Here is a 19,222-nt window from a genome sequence, read left to right as displayed (position 1 = left end):
CTTCAGAATGAAAGAAGCAAATTTAAATCTTTTTTTCAAATCCATTTATTGTACGTGTTGAGATGGCTAGAAAGGAACTTCAGATGGAATTAATTGAACTTAAAAGCAATGAACTTATTATTATTATTATTAGCTATATGGTGCAAGGAAGCCTAAGACTTATGCTGCACCAGCCAAAAAAAAAAAAAAAATTCCTGAGTTTCCCTGAGAGAGAGAGAGTCTTAGAAGTAGAAGGGAATCACTAAGAAAGAGAAGAATGATGATATCCAGCTCAGGACCCTGGGTGTGCCAAGCCCATACTCACCAGATGTGTGCCCCTGGGGTTTGAGACAAAAATTTGCTGTTTATTCTTTATTGCAATTTCATGCAAATCTTCCAGTAGAAGAAACTCCAAAAATTGTTGGATTTGCTAAGAAGCATGCTTCATTGTTTGGGAGTACCTATAACTGCAAACAGCTATTTTCTCGAATGAAAGTTAAGTCAAAAACAAGATAAAGATTGACGGACATATGGCCCCGAGTGCCAAGCGAGTGACTAAAGCGATTCTATAGTGATTTGAAAGCGATTTTCTTAAAAGAGCGATTGATTGTAGTTGAACGTTAGTTTCTAATTTCCAAAGTTATATAATTTTGCTCTTCTAAAGTAAGAAGTCAGCTTACTCAACAGAAAGGAAAGCCACCTTTCTTCTTGTATATAAAACTAATCTACTAACGCACTAACACTAACAACCTTATCGCTTGGTCACTGGTGGCACCGCTCCTGCCTCCACGTGGCGGGGCTGGAAGCCTGGGAGGAGAAATCCACTCTCCCGGGACTAAAAGGAGCAACTATGGACAACACAAAACAGTCCTACTATGGATCTCTTGATCCAGATCCAAATAGACATGACGACCATGATAATTTGAATAAATCCCATGCTAAGAGACAAAAAAAAGAAGGGACAGATTTTTCTGCTCCTCTCTTCTTAATATTACATTCCTCCACAGACCAACCATTGAGTAAACTCTCCCCATTTTTGATTCAGAAATGTCTCGAAAATGTGGCTGGGCCTCCAAAAATGGTTCGGCGACTAAGATCTGGAGACCTATTAGTGGAGATGAGTGAACACAGACATGCTGAAAGACTCTTGAAAATATCTGCCTTTGGTGGAATTCCCACAAAGGTTACCCCACATGCTACCTTGAACTCCTCTAAAGGGGTAATATCTGAATGGGATCTTCTAAATGTATAAGAGGATGAACTTGTCTCTGAATTAAGCAATCAAAATGTAGTCCAGGCAAAAAGAATTGTCATCAAAAAAGATGGAGAGCCTGTCCCTACACGAACAGTCATATTGACATTTAAGTCACCAAATCTCCCCACAACTATAAAAGCTGGATATCTCAGATGCCATGTTCGACCGTACATTCCCAACCCAGTCCGGTGCTTTAAGTGCCAGAAATTTGGTCATTCGCAAACTGTGTGCAGAGGTATAGTCACTTGTGCTTCTTGTGGTTCAAAAGAACACACACATACAGACTGCAATAGTGAAACCCAAAACTGTCCTAACTGCCATGGAAATCATTCTGCCTTCTCTAAGGACTGTATCCAATGGAAAAGAGAGAAGAACATTCAGAAGTATAAAATAGAGAACAAAGTGTCATATCAAGAGGCAAAGAAACACTTTGCAATCCCTACTAAATCATCTACATACGCCTCAGTTACTAAACAGCTATGCACAATATCAACTCAGACTGACTGCTCTGTCCCTCCGAATATCTCTATATCTGGTTGGGCAAAATCATTACTTACTTCATTAAAAGAACCATCTCCCTCAAAATATGCAACCCAAGAAGTAAATACGCCGGTAACAATACCTCCAGATAAGAATATCAATCAGCAACCAAAAGTACAAACTAAGAGCGCTGAAAGAACTGATGCACACACATTCAGATCTGATACCATGGACACTGATGAAAAAGCAGATGAAGATGACACATTTCTTGAAATTCATCCAGAAGGTGACATTGACACAAGCAGACCAGTCTTCTCAAAGAAGGATAAAGGAAAAATAGACAGGCGTAAGCAAACTACCTCACGCAAGTCAGCAGACACTAGCTAAAACCAAACAATGGATACAGTTATACAATGGAATTGTCGTGGGCTCCGTGCTAACCTTGACGACTTTTACGATCTCCTATCTGAATACAAGCCTGTTGCACTATGCATTCAAGAGACAAATCTCACAAATGCAATATCTATGAAAATTAAGCATTACAATATGTATAGAAAAGATAGAAACTCATCTATTTTAGCTCATGGAGGAGTAGCACTCATAGTGAATTCCTCGGTACCCTCTAGACCTATATCCCTGCAAACTTCTTTAGAGGCAATTGCTGTCCGTGTCACCTTCGGAATCACAATAACATTAGTTTCATTGTATCTATCACCAAATCATACATACACCTTTGCTGATTTAGATAATTTAGTAATGCAAATACCTGCTCCCTTTTGTATTATGGGTGACTGGAATGGCCATCACCCGCTATGGGGTTCTCAACATCTTGACTCCAGAGGACAGATAATTGAAAAAATTTTAGACAAACATAACCTGACAATTTTAAACACTGGTGCTCACACATATGTGCATTTACCATCTGGCTCAACCTCTGCTATTGATCTTTCTATATGCTCTCCAGTGATATTTCCTCTCATAGACTGGACTGTTACTAATAACCCTCGCGGTAGCGATCACTTTCCTATCATCTGTACTTTCTGTATAAGTTCTACTCCTCAGAGTAACATTAGGACAACCTGGAAATTTACTAAGGCGAACTGGATTAAATACCAAGAAATAGCTCACTTAGATGCTATCTTCATAGCAACCCACACAATTGACTCTGCAGTAAGCTACATTACAGATACAATAATGAAAGCATCCGAGACTGCTATACCAAAATCATCATCCAAAATCCGGCTTCATCCAAAAATGTGGTGGAACGAAGCATGCAACAGCGCTAAAAAAGAAAGGAACAAATATTGGAATATTTTCCGAAAACATCCAACCACAGCTAACCTCCTACAGTTTAAGAGAGTCAGAGCTAAAGCTCGTCATATAAGACGGGAGAGTAAAAAAGAAGCATGGGTGCATTATGCCTCCACCATAAACAGATCCACGGATACTTCTACAATATGGAAAAAAATCAAAAGAATTAATGGTAAATACTCGCAGACAACTTCTCCTATTCTACTTGTGAAAGGGAAAGAAATCTCTGAACCTACAGAAATTGCCAATGCCTTAGGTACTACGTTTGAAACGCTTTCAGCTGTTGACACATATGAACCTGCATTTCAATCGCTAAAATCCCAGACAGAAAAATACAAACTAAATTTTAATACTGCCATCCTTCATTCTTATAATCTGCCTCTGACCATGAATGAATTGCGTAATACACTTGCACGAGTGAAAAACAGTGCTCCAGGTCCCGACGGGATTTATTACACCATGATCTGTCATTTAAATGAGGAATCATTAACTGTACTCTTACAACTTTATAACAGAATTTACTTAGAAGAGTATTACCCCGCTAGCTGGTGCCATTCTTATGTGCTAGCCTTCCCGAAACCAGGGAAAGACCACACAGATCCCAAAAATTACCGTCCTATTTCTCTAACCAGTTGTCTGGGAAAAACATTGGAAAAAATAATTAACGCCAGACTGACATGGTTTTTTGAGACTCAAAACATTCTAAGCCCAAGTCAGTATGGTTTCCGGAGAAAAAGATGTACGCTTGATCTCATTATCAAGGCCGAAACAAATATCCGGAACGCGTTCCTGAGAAATGAACATCTAGTCATGGTATGTGTTGATATTGAAAAAGCCTTTGATACAACTTGGCGATACGGAATTCTTCAGGACTTGCATAAATGTGGACTTCGGGGTCATCTCCCAAAATTTATTAAGAACTTTCTAGGCAATAGATTCTTTCAAGTCCGATTCCACTCTTCATTATCTCGAACATATGTACAAGAAGAGGGAGTTCCCCAAGGATCAGTGTTGAGCGCCACACTCTTTGCCATTAGGATTGATTCTATTACCAAGTGCATACCTAACACAGTTGACACATACTTGTACGCTGACGATCTTGCCATGTCATGTCATTCTAAAAATATGAGACTTATTGAAAGACAACTACAAGGCACCATTAACAAAATAGTCTCTTGGGCTAAGAACAACGGATATCGGCTTTCAAAACCAAAAACGACTGCTGTGCACTTCTGTCGCAAACGTTCTTTACATCCGGATCCAGACCTTCATTTGGATTCTCATTGTATTACTTTCCAACCTAGTATTAGATTTCTTGGTGTAATATTTGATAAAAAATTAAACTTTCTGGAACATATAAAACATATTCGTACAAGTTGTCTTAGAAAACTAAATATTCTCAGAGTAATTTCTTCTATGTCATGGGGTGCAGATCGTTACGTGTTGTTACATCTATATCGCTCACTGATCAGATCCCGGTTAGACTATGGGTCTCCTGCATATGATTCAGCCAGGCCAAGTGTATTGAAATGGCTCGATCCTGTACATCACAGTGCATTAAGAGTTGCACTGGGGGCTTTTCGCACATCACCAATCTTAAGCCTCTATACCGAAGCCTATGAACCACCGTTACACCTTAGGCGAGAAACTCTACTACTAAATTATGCAGCTAAAATCAGCAGTCTCCCACATCATCCCATGTGGCAATGCCTCTTCATGCCAAAATGGAGAGAAATCTATCAAACTAAATGGCGTTACAACAAACCATCTGGCATTCGGCTTCAAGCTTTGATAACAAGCTGGGGCCTGAAGTTCTCTAACACGCTCCAGGATACTAGCCCTGAAACCCAGCCATGGCTTTCCATAGCTCCAGTACATATTGATAGACTTTTTCAGCAATGGGGAAAGAATAACATTCCCGATATCAACATTAGACAAATACATATGGCTCACTCCACCGAGTTTAGCAGCTTCATTCAGCTATACACAGATGGATCCAAAAATGGTAATAAAGTTGGTACAGCTGTAGTACTACCAAACTGCATCATCTCCAGACAGCTTCCACCAGAATGCAGTATTTATACCTCAGAGCTATATGGTATTCTACTAGCCCTAGAGAATATAAAAGAAGCCTCACACGCTAAATCCATCATATATACAGACTCGTTGAGTGCTGTTAATGCTCTACAGGGTAAATCCTTCCCTAGTCATCCTCTGATACAGAAAATTTTAGTTCAGTTATCAGCACTTCATGGACGTGGACAGCTCGTAATATTTTGCTGGATCCCTGGACACGTTGGAATCCAAGGAAACGAGCAGGCAGATTTAGCTGCTAAAATTGCTACAAATGTGATGCCATCTAATTTCAGGACTCCTTATAGTGATCATAAGTCCTTTATCAAACAGATATATAAAGAAGTATGGACACGCATGTGGAAAGATCAGAAAAATAATAAACTTTTTGAAATCAAGAGAGAACCTAAACAGTGGCAATCCAGCATGAGACGAAACAGAAAGGAAGAAACTATTTTAGCCAGATTACGCATTGGTCATACTTTCCTCACTCATAGCTATCTACTAACAAACAGTGACCCTCCACAATGCAGTAATTGTTTATGCCCACTAACAGTAAAGCATATCATCATCGAATGCCCGCAATATCAAAAAGAACGGAAAACAGCTTTTTCCTCTAATTTCCATGATTACAATCATTTAACACTGCAGTGTGTCCTAGGAGATCGAGAGAACATAGATGACATTTTTCTTTTTCTAAAATTTATTCATAAATATCACCTTATCTGAACTGCTATCTCCTGTAAGAAAAACGAAGGAAATATCAGACAGTAATTAGTGCATTATAGCCTAAGTTGCTGATGCACCAATAAATCTAACAAACAACAACAACAACGACGGACATATATCTTGAAAATAATTTGCTAAAATTTGGTAAAAAAAATTGTAACCCGAAAATTCTCACTAAATTTGGTTAGTACAAATATGTTTTCCTTAATTTTTCATCTACAGTTTTAAATGAATAAAAATTTTATAATTTTATTGCTTTCATTGCAATCTTAAGTACTGGAGGCCCTTTTTGTTTTGTTTTTTTACAGTCTGCCTGGCTCCCAGAAGTTCACTGACAGGTGAAAGCGAAATAGGAAAATAATTAATAATTTATTACATTATACAAGTTTACAATTTAATAAAGAATGTACTGTATTTTATTTGTTTACAGATCTCTTTGATGTTTAATTATGAAATTTGGTAGAAAATTAGTTAGGGCTGCAGCCTGCAGTCATGCCTTGAAAGCCTCGTATGGCCCCTGGCCAACAAAAGGTTGGCATGCCTGAATTAAATCAGTACTCATTAGGCTGAGCTGCCCACCTTAATGTTAGAGCCTATTGTCATGCATCTGGCAGTATGGAATGATTACCATTGAACAAGATGTGCTGGTTTAACTATTCTTGGCAATTTTATTGTCAGGGTCATGCATCTAGTATGGAGAGATCACAGGATGTTCTGGTTCCACAGAAGGTAGCCATTCTTGGTGATTCTGTTGTCAAGGAAGTGTGGATTAGTTTATGTAATGAGGATAGGTGGAATAGGACCAGGGTATGTGTGCTAGGAGCAAGAGTTGATGACATTGTCGAGCAATTATCAATGTTTAAGGACACAAAAGGTGTTATTGTTGTGCGTGTTGACACTAATGATATTAAGCATAGGCATTTTGGAAGTTTCACAAGTACAAGGTGTCGTGAGAAAAAGATTGCTTTTTTGGGAGCTGATAAATTGAATTTTTTAATTACTTAAAAATTATTGATTTTTGTTAATGTTTCTGTTTAAAATTAATAGTGCACTTATTACCTGTGTTTATGTAATAAATTTGGTTAATTTTTCTTTATGTGCTTTTTGAAATTGCTTAAAACACAAAAAAGGTGTAATATGCCACCATTACTTTTGTATTGATTTAAGAATTATATAGCTACAGTTGTTATTGTATCAATTTAAGAATGATACCGCCACAATTGTCATAGTGCCAATATAGGAATGATATTAACATAGTATCAATTTACTAGAAAGTAAACTTATCTGGCATCAGCCAAAAAAAATGTCAGCACTTGTCATATCACCTTTCCATACCTTCTAACAGTTTTTCTAGTTTTTTCCTTGAATTTATTCAAGCGACCCACCTCTGCAACACCAGATTTAAGAATGGGAGTTTGTTTCAGTAATCGACTACCTGCTGTCTAAAGCCAAACTTCTGCACATCTACCCTGCAACTATCCTCCTCAATTTAAATTCATACCCCCTCATATAGTCTGGGCAAGAGGAAGGTTCCATCAGCATTCAGCTTACTCAATCCATTCAAAGTCTTAAATGCCTCAATCAGATCTCATCACAGGTGTCTAGTCTCCAGACACTGCGGTTTGCAAAACTGAAACTTTTCCTAGTAAGGGTACCCTTTTATTCCTCTCACTAATTTTGTTGCTCCAGACCACGTTCTTCCTAAAATGAGGCCTCCAGACCTGTGTGTAGTACTCAAGATGTGGCCTGATCATGATATAAGGATAGAATAGTATTGATATAAGATTGATATAAATGCAATTTAAGAGTTTTCTTTCCATAGGATGTAGTTAATATTAGAAGTGTTTTTATTAAGTCTGTAAACTATAAATTTATAACAGTAGAAGTGCAATCGTATAACATAACTTATCACATAGTATATAATGTCACTTAAAAAGCATAATAAGTAAATACTGCTGCTAAAATCAGTTATAGTGTATATATCTCTTAGTTTTGTGTGGTATTCTTAAAATTAAATTTAGATTAGAACCATGCCTGACACTAGAGAAGCAACACAAAAGGCTCAAAGCAGCAGGAATGCTTTGGCTTGGGAGAGAATTGTCACTGGCAGTACTCTTGCAAATCAGTATTTTGTGTTTTGCAAAACTACCTTTAGCTGTACATGATGCAGCCAAAGAGAATGCCTTTGTGTGTGTGTATTCATTGTAAAGAGCATGAGTAGTTTAAGTACAAATTCTGCATTTTCATGGGCTTGTATGAAGGCTTGAAGAACAGGGTTGATGCTCAAGACAGGGACCCATCAAACACTCAGCTGCCCAACTCATCACTACCACCTATGTCTGAGCAACAGACAACATAATGATATCCTCAACAGCACAGGAGACAGCAATTGTCAGTGACTGTTTTCAGGAAAACAGGGAATATATTGTGTAAAAAGGACAGGTGGAATAGGACCAGGGTATGTCAGTATGACAGACATACTGTCAATGGCAAAAATTTATGACATTGTAGAGCAGCTATCCTTTAAGGGCACGAAAGGTGATATTCTTCCTATGTGTTGGTACTAATAATATTGGGAGTAGGAGATCTGAGGATTTACATAACTGCAGGGTGAAGTGAAAAAAGTGCCACAAGTTAGGATTAAATTTGCAAGTGCCTGCAATTCTGCCCAAAGACAATATGAGGGAGTACGTGATGGGAACTTTGTCAGTCATTTTGCCCTACAGAACCCATCAGGTAGAATTTTTCTCATTGTGGTCTGTGCTTTTTAACAGGGGTGACTATTTTTACAGGGGTGGGATATACTTAAATGGATGGTGTGCCAACCTTTTCTGATGCTTTCAAGGCAGCATTAGGCTATTTGGGAAACTGCTAGCCTGGGGGGGATGCAGAACAGACAAAGAGGTTAACAGCAGCACAAACACAGGTGAAAGTAATTCTTCCACCCCTGTTTCAGGCATGCCAACCTTTTCTGATGCTTTCAAGGCAGCATTAGGTTATTTGGGAAACTGCTAGCTGCAGGGGGGGGGGGAACAGAGAGAGAGAGAGAGAGAGAGAGAGAGAGAGAGAGAGAGATAGAGAGAGAGAGAGATTAACAGCTACACAAACAGAGGTGAAAGTGATTCTTCCACAGCTTCTGTTGGGGTGTACAGCAGTCTGAAGAGTGAGGTGTTGAGAATACTAGGCAGCAAGACCTAGAAAAATTAATCATATTGGCTGAGAAGTGGCATTCAAGGTTTAACATTGGTAAATGCAAGGTACTGCATATGGACAGCAACAATCCCATAATAACATACCAATTCTCCCTCACCATAGTCAAGGTACTGGAGAATGAAAGAAACCTATAGGTAATTGTACAGTTTTGATATGAAGTTCTCAGGGCAGCGTGGGCAGGCTGCTAAAACAGCTGATGGGGTTCTTTCAGTGATATACAGGAACTTGCCAGCAGGGACAAGGAGGTGATTATCCCATTGTACACGTATAAGGCAGTGGTGAGGCCACATCTCATGTACTGCATACAGATCAGGGAGCATCATTTTTAAGAAAGATGTGGATCTCTTGGAACAGGATGCAGAGAAGAGAAACCAGATTAGTCAAGAACACAGCGATCTCTTATCACAAAAGACTCAGTTCTGCAAACTGCCATGCTTGGAAACCTGATTCAAGTGTTTAAGGCTTTACGTGGATTGAACAAACTTTAATGATGATGGTTTACTCTTTCTTGGACATCATACAGGTGGTAGATGACTTTTATCAACCGGTGAAATACCACTTTGCTTATTGGAGGCTTGAAGTGGTGAAACCCATGTTTAGTCTCTAGAGCAAAGTTTCCGGCATCCCTCTCCCCCCATACTTCTCCTTCAACCCATGCATGGTACTAAGTACTATAGGTTTTGATACCTTTCGTGTTTGGGGTTTTCATAAAAAAAAATATATATATATATATATCCAAGGTGACAAACTTAAATTTAAAAATGATTGCTGCCAGATAGATGTGCACTAATTTGATTTCAGCCCCTGAGGTACTTGATTGTTGGATGAAACTGCCATCTGGTGTTTTGGAAATAGATAATTTAAATAAATTTAAAAAGGACAGGGAAGTGGGCTGTTTTTTTTTTTTCTATTGCTACTGTATAAGCTTACTTCCTTGTATCATTTGCCACTACTTCTGCTACTAATAATAAAAGCCATGACTTAGGGCTGAATTTGAATGTGTTTCGAATGTTGCCAAGACATGATAGGCGGGAGTTCTCGATGATAGCCTTGTAAGTGAATTTGGCCCTGGAGAGATTGTCTAGTCTTCAGAAGTAGAATTTTTTTCGGCATGGTTGGTGCTTGTTAAAAGACAATCTTCTTATAGGGATAGGATACACTTGAATAGAAAAGGTGCAAGAATATTTACTGAAGTTAGCAAGGTTATCACAAGGGTTAAAAACTGTTAGTTTGGGGAGGGGAATACACAGACAAATTCTTGCATTGCTTTTATTGTGATATGCAGCAGCAGCATGAAAGTGGGAATTACAAGGGCTGATGAGGGTTCACATGGGACTAGCAATTACATGGATTGTGTAAGAGTTACTAAAAATCGAAATAGGTGTGTATTTACTTGCATTATACACTAATGCTAGGAGTAAAGTAACTAAATTTCATGGGTTTGAAGTATTAAGTCAGAAAATGCTGACATTATTGGTATAAGGGAAAATAGCCACCCTGGTTTTGGATCCAGAATATGAATATGGTGATTATAATGTATATAGAAAGGATGGACAAGATGGTAAGGGGAGTTTACTTTTGGTTATGCATCAAGACTCCAAAAAAAAGCAATCAGTAGGCACAGGTTGCCAGTGTAAATGGCAACCTATGCCTACTGGTTTGGTAGGCACACCTATTGAGTCAGCCTGGGTCACAGATTTGTGATATCACAAATTTATGATGAGTATAATGAACAACTATACAAACAAGTGGACTAGCAAATCAGAATGTCTTATCTCAGGGTATTTTACCCTTCCATACATCATTTGGAACTCGTGGGTTCACTTGATATATTCAGTTTGATGGATATACAGTTGAACTTGGTTATAACGAGCACGGAAATAACGAGATCACGGCTGTAATGAGCAAAAAGCTATAATGATTTTAATTTACACGTATTCCCATACAATCTCACTGTTATAATGAGTGTATTACGCGGATATATATATATATCAAACAAGTTTTGGTAACTATGTAAACATTCTTAATTGCTCGGGTAGTTGAAAAAACTCAATTTTTGGAATAGACGAAAATTAAAATGACTACTTAGCTTTCCACCTGCATTGGATGGTGACCTTGCCCTTTGGGGATGGGGGCTATACAATAGAGTGCATTAGCATTCCGCTTGTTGCATTACCCTATTTACAGATTGTCTTGTATTCACTGAACCATAAATTTATTTCAGGACTTCTAAGAATTTTGGAAACAGGACTTCTAGGAACTTTGTATGCAGATCACTTTATCATTTTAAAGTAAAATCAATTAGAAACAAACCCTTCCTTCTTTGGAAACATGTCTACTAACAAAAGAAAGTCTCTCTTGATATGCGAAAACGTGGAAATTATTCGGGATTTAGAATGTGGTGCAAAAATGTTGAGGTGTTTAAATGTTGAAGCTCTCTCTGTCCTATTCAAGTGTATCGACATTGTGGAAGAATAAAGATGTTTACATATCGGCACTGGAAAAGAACATAACCGATTAAAAAAAAAAAACAATTTAGAAAGTACAAGGTTAGAAATGTTGATGAAGCATTGCTTCGATGGTTCACCACACAAAAAAGTGCTGGATTTTCAATAGATGGTCCAATCTTGAAGACTCAAGGGGGAAAAATTTGATGTGATGATTTTGTGTGTAACAACAGTTGGCTAGATCGATTTAAAAACCGACATAACATCGTTTATGCAAAAATTAGTGGGGAATCTAAATCTGCAGATCCAATAATGGCAAATGAATGGATTGACCATGTTTGGGCAGAAATCAGGAAAGATTTTAATGATGAAGACACATACAGCAGTTGTGCTACTGCAACAGGATCTAGAAAACTTGGGCAGATGGGCTGAGGAGTGGCAACTGAAGTTTAACATTGACAAATGCAAAATACTGCATATGGGTAGAAGTAACCCCAGAGGAACATACCAACTGTGTGGTACTAAACTTAGGGTGGTAGAAAATGAAAAAAACCTGGGAGCAATTGTGCAGTCAGATATGAAGTTTTCTGAGTAATGCAGACAGGCTGCCAGAGCAGGTCATGGGGTGTTCTCAATGATATACAGGAATTTTGCTAGCAGGGAGAAGGAGGTGATTATCCCTTTGTCTAAGGCAATGGTCACACCACACCTTGAATACTGTGTCTGGAGGCCTCATTTTAGGAAGGATATACAATTGCTATAGCGAATACAGAGAAGGGCAACAGGATTGGTGAGGGGAACGAAAGGGTTCTCTCACCAAGAAAGGCTTAAGTTCTGCAAATTGCAGTGGCTGGAGACTAGGCACCTGTGCAAGGTGATCTGATTGAGGTGTATAAGGCCTTGAATGAGTTGAGCACACCGAATTCTGATGGGATTCTTCTGCTTACTCAGATTACAAACCCTTGGGGGGGAGGCATAAATTCAAATTGAGGAAAGACATTTGTAGAATAGATGTGCTGCAATTTGCCTTAAGCCAGTGGGTGGTTAATTGCTGAAACAAACTTCCAATCTGTCATGGAAGTTTGTTTCAGCAATTAACCATATCGAATTGCTTCAAGAAATCTAAATAAATTAAATTCAAATAAAATTAATAGCTTAAATAAATTCAAGGAGGAAGTGGACAAATTTTTAGAGGGAATGGTTGTGTGAAATTGTGTTGTTTTTTTTTTTTTTTTGGCTGATGCTACATAAGCTACTATGTGCTTTCTTGCATCACATGCCTCTATTACTACTGCGCTCACTTTATAAAGCGGAAAAGCATTACCCAGATGTTCTATCAAAGCTCAAACAAGGAAAAAGGATTGTTCGAGATAACAGGAAAAAGTGTCTCATGACTGCCGAGATATTTACCGAATGGTCCAAGAAGGCATTCGGACAACCTTCCATGCCCAATCAATTAGCAACAGAATAAAACAGGAAGAGAATAACTGATCTCCTTCACCGAATCGTAGAAAAAGAAGAATCCGTTTCAAACTTACTAAGAAAGACATCCCTTACAACCATCACAATTACCAAAGAAAACCTCATGAAAGCCATAAATGAACTTCCTAATAAAGCAACTGTTGGTCCTGATAACTTCCCTCTTTTCATGGCAAAAATCAGCAGCCCTTACATTATTGAGGTGTTGCATTCAATCAAATCATTCAAAAAGGTACTCTCCCCTGTACATGGAACAGCTACATAGTCAGGCCCATTCCCAAAATAAAGAAACCAAAAAATGCCAAAGACTATAGACCCATAGCCGTAAGTTGCACCATCTTGAACATTTTTGTGAAGACCCTTCTCTCAGCCCTCACCCAACACTGCCTCGGGCATCGTCCTCTGCACCTACACTCCGTCTTATCTGGAAGATTAACCGTCACAAATCTCCTTGAGACCGTTTTCTGGATGCAGAAAGCTCTCAACAATAAGGAACAGCTCGATATTATCTTCCTAGATATATCCGCAGCTTTTGACAATATCTCGATAACTCTGGAACAAATTTTATCTTTCTACTTCAAAATACAAGGCAATCTCCTGAAGATTTTATGTAGCATTCTGAAGGAAAGACGTCTCATAATCCGTAATGACGATTTTATTGCCCATTACTCCATTTCGCAGGGAGTACCACAGGGAGGCATTCTCTCCTAACTGTTGTTTGCTGCAGCTCTGGAACCATTTTTTGCATCCCATAAAGACAACTTTATTACATATGCTGATCACCTGAAATTCTTCATCAAATCTAAAGATCTACAACAAGTTAAGCAAACAAATCAACAAACCAATAACACGATAAATGAACTGGAGCATTACCTCGATTGTATTGGACTACGTTTAAACCCAAGCAAATCCGCCCAGATGACAATTATAAAGAAAAAGAGCAGGAACAATATCTCTATGCTGGTAAGTGGGTGTGAAGTTCCAAAGGTTAAATCGCACATAGACCTTGGCCTAAAATGGGATGAGGGACTAACATTCTCTGAGCACTTTGATTACATCAAAGCTAAAACATATGCAGCACTCTGGACTTCCAAACAGGAGTTAATTGGCATTAGAAACCCAGATCTTGTTAAAAAGTATATCTTGAAATGTATACTTCCCATCCCACTGTATGCGTCACAGATTTGGTCCTCTGCCCCACTGAGCAACCTGAAAGCATTCTTTAGTATTGAATACTGGCTCTTGAGATGGCTGAACAGGATCTCGAACCACCCATTTACTATCTCTAGAGCCATCCTACTTTCCATCTCAGCATTCCTCCCTGGAAACAGACAATCAACACAAGAAACATTTTCATGTTAACCCAACTGCTAACAGGAATATTAGACGCTCCCAGTATTGACGGCTTGTTTCACTCTCTTCAAGAAGCCAGCAGAATTGCTGAAACAAGACTTCCTCTTCAAAGCAACTTAAAAAAACCTGGACAGCCTAAGTCGCTTTTTTCCAGCAAACATAATAGAACTCTTCAATCAACTAAGAATTGAACTGGAAAAGCTCTGTAACAAAAAAGCCTACAGATTGCAAGTCTTTGACAACTCCTATCGTCTCTTGTAACTAGTGCACAGCCACTCGGCTTAAAAAAACTATATACTCTCAGTACTTAGATGCCAACATAAGATGATGTCAAAATTTAAAATAATGTATGATGTTCAAAGATGCCAAAAATGTAAATATTCTATTATAAAATCATAATTACTCATGTATTCCAAAATTCTGTATTCAACCTTTCAGGGTGAACGTCCTGTGAACTTTGTAACCTTTTGCTCATGGGTCCGCTTCACACCTTAGAATGTAACTCTCACCCTTCTAGCCAATGGCTGTCCCAGGGGTGTCTTTTCAACAGAGAAATAAATTGATAATAATAATAATAATAATAATAATATTAGTCCACGAAGAGCAGCATCCTTTGATTACCAATCTCTGTCTTCTCCCTCTCAACCACCCTTTTATCCATTCTAACAACTTGTCCTTAATACCATTATTATTTTTATTTATTTATTATTAGCCATATGGTGCAAGGAAGCCTGAGGCTTATGCTGCACCAAAAAATTTCCAAATTACCCTGAGAGAGAGAGAGAGATGCAGAAAGGAATCACCAAGAAAGAGAAGAATGATAATATCCAGCTCAGGACCTTGGGTGTGCCAAGCCCATACTCACCAGATGTGAGCCCCTGAAGTTAATATACTGCTGCAATTTGAACAGTAGTCTTCCACGTGCATCAAGTTTCAAAAGCTTTCCTGAGATCCAAGTATATGATATCAAAATTATTTTTTGCACCCGGTTCCTTTGTAACCACATCAAATCAAATATTTGTCAGATATTTGTCAGAAAAGACTTTCCCCTTAGTAAACCTATGCTCTATCTGAATTATTACTGCAGTCTTGTTTAGATGATCTCGGAATACTTCTTTAATCGGTGACTCCATTATTTTCCCTGGAACAGAAGTTAAGCTAATAGGTCTGTAATTACTTATATCACCATTTGAACCCCCTTTATTAATTGGGGGTACATTTGCAACCCCCCCCCCATCTGTGTTACTTTCCTTGAGTCCAAGGATGCTCTCATAATTATGGCTAAGGGTTTGCTTACTTGCTAAGAGTTTGCTTACAGTTGTACACGTTGCCACTATTGATATTAAGATTAGGAGACCGGGAGAATTACTTAACAAGTACAGGTCACTGTTGAAAAAAAAAGCCGTGAATTAGGGTTGAATTTGAAAGTGTCTGCAATTCTGCCCAGACACGATAGGAGGGAGTATATGATGAGAGCCTTGTCGAACAATTCGGCACTGGAAAGATTGTGCAACGCTCAAGGGGTAGAATTTTTTTCAGCCTGGTCATTACTTGTTAACAGGAGAGACTGCTTCTACAGGGATGGGATACACTTAAATAGAAAGGGTGCAAGAATATTTGCTGATGCTATCGAGGCAGTGTTAGGTGGGTCGGAAAACTGCTAGCTTGGGGGGATACAAGGACTAGTAGATTAACAGTAGCCACTGGCAGAGGTGAAAGTGATTCTTGCACTGCTTCTATTGGAATGAGCAGCAGGAAAACAAGATGCAGGATATTTCAGAGACTGTTGGGAGTCATTGCGGTACAAGTAAACACATGGATTGTGTTAGGGTAGCTAAGAATAGGAACAGCTGCATGTATACTTGCATGTACACCAATGCTAGGAGTTTGGTAAATAAATTTGATGAATTTGAGGTATTGCTCAAAGCATCAAAGGCGGATATTGTTGGGATATCAGACACGTGGTGTCACAGATATAAGTAATGCAGAACTGGAATTTGGGGAGTACAACATCTACAGAAAGGTTAGACAGGACAGGAAGGGAGGAGGGGTTATGCTATTAGTTAAGAAACACAAAATCCAAGGAAGTGAAGCCAGTCGACATCACTGGACAGTGCAGTGTCCAGTCAGTTTGCTGTGACATAAGCATTGGGAGATCAAAATTGAGAGTAGGAGTGTGCTATAGGCCTAATGACTCTGATGAGTATAATTAGAAACTGTACAGGGAAATAGAGTGGGCCAGTAAATCAGAGGGTCTTATAATGGGGGATTTTAATTTCCCAGATATTGACTGGAATTTGTGAGTTGGTCACTCACACACTAGCAAGGCTTTTGTGGATTTATTGGATGATTGTTTTCTACATCACCATATTTGAGAGGCAACTAGAGGGAGCAACACTCTTGATTTGATTATTAGTAGTGATTCTTCATGCATTAAGAATCTGCAGATACAGGAACCACTAGGTGGCAGTGATCACAGTGTGCTGAAGTGGGATTTACTCAAGGAGGTAACTACCATCAGGGGTAAAGGGATGGGTTTTTGCTTTCGTAAAGGCAACTACGATGGTCTGAGACAGTATTTAAATTCTATACAGTGGGACCAACTGATGATGTTACCAACAGAAAATTCAAAATGGGAAGCATTTTGAATTTTCGAAATGTTCCAAGATACATTTTTGAAAAAACGTATCTTGGAAGCTACTAGGCTTTATATACCAACTAAGAAATATTGTTCAAGGTTTAGGCCTAAATGGATGTCAGATGAACTAATGAGACATATGGCAGAGAAGAAAAATGCATGGGATACATATAAATTAATGGGTGACATGGAAGCCAATGATAAATATAAGCTGGTCTACAACCAAGTCACAAAGAAGATACGGCAGGCAAAGGCAGATTATGAGAAATCCTTGGCAAAGGATGCAAAGAAAAACAGAAAATAGTTCTTTACCTATGTAAACTAGAAGGAATGGGATGAATCAGATTGGTCCACTGGATATTGATGGTTCAACAGTTGAGGGTCCTGCTCATGTGGCTAACAAACTAAACGAGTATTTTGCATGTACATTCACACATGAGGAGTTATTCAGTAAGCAGAATGCCAGAGGTGAAGTAAACTGGCAGTGAGCTAGATGATTAACCTAGATGATTTTGTAATAACCTAACCTAGATATTTTGTAATAACTGAGAGAAAAGTGGAGGAGAAATTGTTGAGGATAAACATAAAAAAGGTACCCGGGGTGGATGGGATCTATCCAGTTATATTAAAGGAAGCAGCAAAGGAAGTAAGCAAACCCTTAGCCATAATTATGAGAGCTTTTTTGGACTCAGGGGATGTACTCATAGACTGGAGATGTGCAAATGTGACCCCAATTCACAAAGAAGGATCAAAGGCTGACACAAGTAATTATATACCTGTGAGTTTATCTTCTGTTCCAGGAAAATTAATGGAGGCACTGATTAAAGAAACACTGTGGGATCATCTAGACAAGACTTCAGTTATAGCTCGGACACAGCATGGTTTTGTTAAGGGAAAGTCTTGCTGACCAATTTTTCTGAGATTGAATACTATGATGCAGGGAATAACTTTGATATTATTATATATTTGGACCTTAGAAAGGCTTTTGATACTGTTGCATATGGACGACTGCTGTACAAATTGAAGCAGTGTGGCATTGGAGGCATATTGCTGCTATGGATAAAGGGATGGTTGAGGGGGAGAAGACAGAGAGTGGTAATCAATGGACACTGCTCATCATGGACTAATGTTATTAATGGAGTCCCTCAGGGTTCAGTGTTGGGTTCATTATTGTTTTCTGTATTTATAAGTGATATTGATGATGGTATATCAAGCTTAAGTCCAAGTTTGCAGACGATACAGAGGTTGGCAGGGTTGTTAGGGACACTACTGATGCTATGCTGCTGCAACAGGATCTGGAAATGTTGAGCAGATGGGCTGAGAGGTGGCAAATGAAGTTTAACATTGACAAATGTAAAGTACTGTATATGGGAAACAGTAACCCCCAGAGAAACTTATCAACTCTGTGGTACTACACTGACAGCAGTAGAGAATGAAAAGGACCTGGGAGTAATTGTGCAGGCAGATATGAAGTTCTGTGAGCAGTGCAGACAGGCTGCAAGAGTAGCTCATGGTGTCTTATCAGTGATATACAGGAATTTTTCCAGCAGGGATAAGGAGGTGATTATTCCCTTGTATAAGGCAATGGTCAGGCCACACCTTGAGTACTGTATACAAGTCTGGAGGCCTCATTTCAAGAAGGATGTAGAGCTGCTGGAACGAGTACAGAGAAGAGCAACAAGATTAGTTAATGGAACAAAGGGTTGCTCTTACAAAGAAAGGCTTAAGTTTTCCAAATTACAGTGTCTGTAGACTGGGCACCGGCGAGGTGATCTGATAGGGGTGTATAAAGCCTAAAGCCTTGAATGGTTTGAGCATGCTCAATGCCAATGGGATTCTTCTTCTTCTCAGAATAATCACCTGAGAGGGCATAAATTCAAATTGAGGAAAGACAGATGTAGGATAGATGTGCGGAAATTTGCCTTTAGCCAGCGGGTAGTTGTTTGGTGGAATAGACTTCCATCCCTTGTTGTGGAAGTTGATAGCCTAAATAAATTTAAGGCTCAGCTGGACAGGTATTTTGAACGAATGGAGGAGTGAAATGGGAGTGGGTTTTTTTTTTTTGGCTGATGCTGCATAAGCTTGCTTTCTTGCATCATATGTTTCTACTAATGCTAATGCTTCCTTTTTCTTTCTCCTTTAATATAATTGGATAGATCCCATCCAACCCAGGTGCCTTTCTTATATACCACTTTGCTCTCAGTTATTTCAAAATCATTAAGCTGCCTGTTAGAGTTTAATAAGCTTCTGTCCTCCACTTCCCTA

At 38.8% G+C, this 19,222-nt stretch overlaps 1 protein-coding gene across 1 annotated transcript in view; it reads left to right on the top strand.

Moving 5' to 3' along the window:
• Sce (E3 ubiquitin-protein ligase Sce) overlaps window positions 1–19,222 on the top strand; it is a 68,702-nt gene that overhangs the window by 24,772 nt on the left and 24,708 nt on the right. The gene's annotated exons all lie outside the window — the stretch shown is intronic.

The sequence above is a fragment of the Mastigoproctus giganteus genome, chromosome 7 (assembly GCF_048544385.1).
Source record: "Mastigoproctus giganteus isolate SK-2022 chromosome 7, ASM4854438v1, whole genome shotgun sequence".
In the NCBI taxonomy this organism is placed as follows: Eukaryota; Metazoa; Arthropoda; class Arachnida; order Uropygi; family Thelyphonidae; genus Mastigoproctus; species Mastigoproctus giganteus.
This window is presented reverse-complemented; position numbering and strand designations above follow the sequence as displayed.